Source organism: Gavialis gangeticus, unplaced genomic scaffold, assembly GCF_001723915.1.
Source record: "Gavialis gangeticus isolate Ggan-Ray unplaced genomic scaffold, GavGan_comp1, whole genome shotgun sequence".
Taxonomy (NCBI): Eukaryota; Metazoa; Chordata; order Crocodylia; family Gavialidae; genus Gavialis; species Gavialis gangeticus.
The window spans coordinates 9722759-9728758 of NW_017728994.1; positions in this window are offsets into that span (position 1 = coordinate 9722759).

Below are 6000 nucleotides of genomic sequence, written 5' to 3' on the forward strand. Positions count from 1 at the left end.
GGAACAGCAGTGCCTGCTCCATGTTGTACTACGAAGCCATACTGGAGCCAAATTCCCTGCCTCCAGATCCTGCTAGTGGGAGCATAGGTAAGGAGGAGTGAGGCAGAGGGTGAGAAAGAGCAAGAAGCAATGTGGGGGGACAGAGACTGGGGGCTACAGGGGAGGGTAGTAGGGTGTGCATAGGAAGTGGGGGTGGGGCAGGGAGCTTCAGTAGCTGCCTGCCTCCCACCTGCTGCTGCGTCATGCTTGATTGTAAGGCAAAAGGTTTTTCCACCCATGTTAAATAGGGGGATAAACCTAATCTTCTAATAGAGTAAATATAGTAATCTCCAAACGATCCCCTTTAGGTCACTAGAAATAGCTGTAGTTCTCTATGTAGAGAAAAGTAAAAGTTATTAACATTTTCACTTTTCAGTTGTAGAGAAGTGGAATTGGGAATGGTGCAGTGCTGGCAGTGTTGGTGATATTGTAGTCCAAATCATTTTTATAGCTGATGCATTACAGTTTCATTTAGATAAATGTTAACGCCTAAAGCTTCACAGGAAGCAGTCTGGTTAGAAAGCCTCATCATCATTCATGCTAAAAAAACCCTCAAAATGAAGTGAATTTGGAAGCCATCCTAAATTCTATAACACAAGCCTAGTCAAAATCATGAATCTCCACCTTTGATAAAACTTTCCTTAAATTTTGATCAGCAAAGGCATGTGTAAATGAAATGGGGTCCCTAAATTGAAGTGGTGGGTTTTTAAATACACCACTTCAATTTAGGGCCAATTAACCCCCTTTGTCATTTATATACCTTGCTGAATTACCTGCCTGTCCAGTAGCAGGGAGGGTGAGCTGCTGGCGGTTGGAGTGGTCCCTGGGCTGCAGGGTGGGGCTGGTGATTACCTGTGTGGCAGCAGAGGGCCCCTCCACAGGCAGCACCCACCTCAAGTTGTCCTGGGGGGCACTGCAGCCATGGAGGGAAGCACCTGGCCCCTGCGCAGCTCAGGCAGACAGGCAGAAAAAATGAAGTTCTTCAGATACCAATAGGACAAAGAGTCGGTCATCCTTTTTATCAGTCTTAAATTATGCTAAGTAACTGTGCACAAGTGTAAATGAAAAGCAGAGTCATTTATTCTACCGAGAATTTAATCTGAATGAATCATTCCAGAGATCATTTTGCAGTCCCCTTAGATAATCTCATAATGCACCTGATCTTGCACCACTAAAGTCAATGGAAGCTTTGATTATTTGACAGATTGTTTGTCTGCTGGTCCAGATGGCTTACCAGTATTAGGTCTCTATTGAGGACTGCTCCACAGGATTGTTTCCAAGGAAGAAGAAAATTGGTCAATGCAACATTTGCCTCATATTCAGTTAAAAATTACATGTGGTGATCTCCTTCTGGGTCAGCAGAGAGCTTTTTGTCCTTGAAGCTATGGTATGAAGAGTAGTCCTAATGAGTAAAGTTCAAAAGACTGAGTTCCTGCTCTGACTCTGAGCTTTTTATTCACTTGATCAAATGGCAAAATGAACTTAAAATTAAATAACTGTCAATTATAGTTTTATAGTAATTTCAATCTAAAGGCATTCAGCATTAAGCACTCATTAATTAGTCCTCAAAGTACCCTCATGAAGTACAGAAGTATTGACAACCAGTTTTTTATATGGGAGGTGTCGGGGAAAAATCGCCGAATGAATCGGGCCCCAAGGTCACAGTGGGCCGGGTTTGGCAATTGAAACACGAACAGGCAGGATTATTGGTGTGGAGGTCTGAGGCATGGAAGCGAAATGGTTTAGGACAAAGGTGATTTATTTGACTTACGCTTAGAAGGCGTAGGTAGAGTTGTTTCTTCGGTTACAGTGGTACACATAAACAACGAGGGGGGTCCATTGGCCCACGGGGTTCTTAAGTGAGCCCTTGCTTTCTAACCCCAGAGGGCTAAGGGCGGCTGCTCAAGTTAATAGTCCCAGGGCTGGTCAATGGCTCATGTAAGGATAAACAAACAATGAAACTGTAATGAGGTGATGCCAGTCCAAGTGGACAAATGGATGGTCGGAGATTGAAGCCGAGATCAGAAGCCAGGTAGTTGATGAGAGCCAGTGGGGTTGCGCAGAATCATGGTCGAGATGATAGCCGAGGTCTAATACCAGGTAAGTCATAAACGAAGCCAAAGTCAAAACAGTAGGGATGATCCGGATTGGTGGTCAATGATCGGTGCCAAAGGTAAATCATAAGCCAGAAGATCGGTATATCAAAACAGCAATTGAGAACGATACGAAGTGCCAAGCCGGGGAAGAGACCAATAGGCCTAAGAGCCTGACTAAGAGACAGCGCTGAAAGGCACAGCCTCTGTCTCCAGCTAACCTGGTCTCCCCCCAAGGGAGGGGCTCCTTAACCTTTTATAACAATTTGGTGGCCAATTAGAATGCATCCCTCAAAGAACTTTCTAGCCAAATGACATCATCCTCTTAGCTGGTTGAGCATGCGTGAGTTTGAGCTTTTCACTGTTACCAAGCATGCGCAGGGCTGAAAAGTAGGTCAGCCTGACTGACAGCTCTTGGGGTGGCCCAAGGGACACATGCTGGGTGAGCCCAATGGAAAATTCCATGAGCCTGTCTTGCGCATGTCAGTTCCAGTTCTTCTGTATTGTCAGCACACCTTTAAGATTTTCCGTGACAGGAGGCAAGGAGAGGGGAGGGAGAGAAGCACAGGTATTAGGCATGAATCTTGTGGATATAGTCATTGGATTAGGAACTAGCATCTAGGTCTCCTATCTCTAAGAAGAGTACTTTAACCTCTGAGCTATATTTTAATTCTCACAATCACTCCCCCCATTAGCTCAGTCAATACTCAAGTATTTTATACAAAGTAAAACTGTTTCAACAGAGGAAACTGAGAAATCCTCCAGAGTACCCTCCCAGGAGGAGAAAGACCTGGATTCAAATTCTGACTCTGAATAATGGTCTCACATCTCTGGTAAATTCTAATCATGAGCCTGTAGGCAAGAAGGTGGCCCAGGTTTTGTGAATGTAGACTTTATTTAACATGCCCCCCCCCACACACACACATTTTTTTCAATCTTTTTGTTTGGCTAATGAAATAAAACTCAGCTATTCATCAAGACAAAATCAGGATCTCAGTGGTAGTTGCTTTGGAAAGATCTGTGTTAGATATCAGGAACAGACAAATATTCCTGACTCCAATGCTTCTGCTAATCAGTGCTCTATTCCATGCCAAATTTCCTTCTGCTTATCTTATAATCGTAGAAAAGGGGGCTCAGGAGGAACTTTAAGAGAGCATCTAGTCAAAGCAGGATCATCCCATCCAAACTATCACAAGTACTTATCTAATGTACCCCTAAAACTACACAAATAGCCCTATTGCAGAACTACCATGTATACTGACCCAGTTCACCAGAAACACCGTAACCTGCCATAGGTAAAACAGGGGGACAAGGGCACTATCAATATTTCGCTGCACTTATTAGAAAGAGAACCAAAGAGGGCAGCCATTCCTTCTGACAGAAGAAAGCAAAAACTATTAAAGAATTGGTCTGACCCTGATCAGAGAGGCATACCACACTAACTAGGAACTTCTGTCTGAATTTTGAACCCATCAGGAGTATCTGCACACCCCAACCAAAATCCACACCCTTGGATGATGTCAACACCCAATGAGGAAAGTAGAAAACAAACTTGGGAAAACCAACAAATCTCCACTCTGCTCTGCAACCGAGAGGCAGCAAATATAACTCGTTCCCCCCCCGCCCTATTTTTGTTCTTAAACACATATCTATTGGGAAAGAGAATATGGGTAGAAGTTGATAGCTCTTGATGCATCAAGAATAGTGCTTGATTCTTCTTCATGAAGGCAATATGGGGTGCAGATAAAACTGCAGCTCCCAGTTGTAACTTAGAACATTTTCTGCAAAGTGTTCTGAGTTACAACATTACACCAGATCAAACAGAAGTTCACTGTTGGTTCCCATGGGAGGGGGTGGTGGGGACCTAACTGGGCCTGGGAGCCTGTGGCCAGGTTCCCATAGCAAGGGCCACAGCTCTGTGCCAGTGCCTGCTGTTTCTGAAATGGGAGTGGGAAAAGGCAGTGGAGCTGTGAATTTGTGTTTGGCCATGGCTACAGACTGCTTTCTGTGGCCAAATTGGGTGAAACATGTCACTTGTGTCTGCACCCATGATATCTGTTATTGACTCCAAATGGGAGTAGGATCATGCCTGAGGTTATAATGGTCTTGTATATGTGTAGAACAACAAAAATGAAGGTGGAAACTAGAACTGCCTCATATGACATAATCTGAGAGGATTTCCTACTTTGACTCTCAGGGATCAGTATTTACTGAAGCTCCTTAGGGGCTATTTCCATGGCTATATATTATTTTGCCAATTAGTGAAATATTATGTAGTTTCAGCATAGAATGGCTTTTTTTTTTTTTTTTGCTGTTGCAAAAAAAGCTTTGTCATTACCATACAGAAATTCATATTCAGTCATTGCCAATACAATCATCACCATTGCCCCCCACAACATTGTCACTATTTATTAGAATGTTGGTTAATCTGGGTTTTCCTTCCCAGTGCTGCTAGAGAATTTCTGGGAACTTTCAGAAGGATCGACTAATATATGAGCCATTAGTGGATGTCTGTTAGGCATTGTTGTCCATCATAATTGCACAAGGTGCCAGACAGAGCAATTGTAGAGTGCTGGTGCTTGAGAAATAAAGATGTTCTATTTCCTCCATTTAGTTAGTATGCTCAGTACCACAGCTCATTGTGAAAGTATATGACAAGAAAGTGAAACATGATAGCTCTTTCTTGGACCATTATAATGGAATACCTATAGAAGTAGAGAAGTGACTCAGCATTGAGAATAGTTCTATCAAAATTGTTATTATTATTGCAGCTAACTGTACACTGAACATTTTCAAGCATAATCATCACCAAAGTTCATCCTCTGCATTGTCTTGTCAAATTTTTCTGAGAGATTGATCCCAAGCTTTATGGTGGGATGAGAGGAGAGAAGAAAAAATAATATGTTGTACATGTAGAAGAGTTGAAGATCCAGATTTGCAATTTTTTCCTTATCGTCAGTATCACTAAAGTAAATGTCACTAAAACAAGACCTAAATTAAATCTGTAACCTTTTCTGAAGTGTAAACAAGACACTGTCTTCACTTTATAACTCTAGCTGTTATACAAAGAATTAGGCAGTAGATAAGACAGATTTGTACCTTACAAACTAATTAAATCAGATCATAGGACCATTGGAAAGTAGGAATGTAAGGGACCTCATGAGATCATATAGTCAAGCTCCCTGCTCAAGGCAGGATCATCCCTAACTAAAACGTCCCAGTCAAGTGTTTGTCTATCCTCCTCTTTAAAATTTCCAAGGATAGAGGCATGAATGCCACATGCCTCTGAAGGCTAAGGAGGAGGGGGGCACAACAAGCTCCCACAGGCAGCGGTGGCACTGTCGGCGATGGGAGCATGGTGGTGGCAAGTGGTGAGCTCTCACAGGCAGCTGCGGTGCTGTTGGTGGTGGTGTGGGGGGGAGGGGAGCACCGACAGGTGGTTGGTGACCACCCACAGACACTGGTGACAGTGTCAGCAGTGGCCAGCAGTGATTGGGGACTGCCGCAGATGTCCCTGGTGGTGTCAGTGGGAAGGGGTGTGGGTGGCAAGTGGTGACTGCCCATAGGTGCAGCTGGCAGTGTTCGTGGCACCTTTTTGCAGGGGGTGCACTGCCAAGCTCAGGGGGTACACATGCACCTGTGTGCACCCCCTATGCATCGCCAATGGATAGAGGTTCCATTTTCTCTACATACTCTGTTCCAGTGTAGTACTGCAACTGTAAAGGTGCTTGACCACCCGTCATAGTCAAAAAGGTGCTAGTAATCTCTGACCAAAATTTCCCCTGTTAAAGCTTGAAGTAATTGCTCCTAGTCCTGTTGCCTCCAGTCACTGAAAAAGGCCCCTCTCCATTCTCTCTGTAATCAGTAG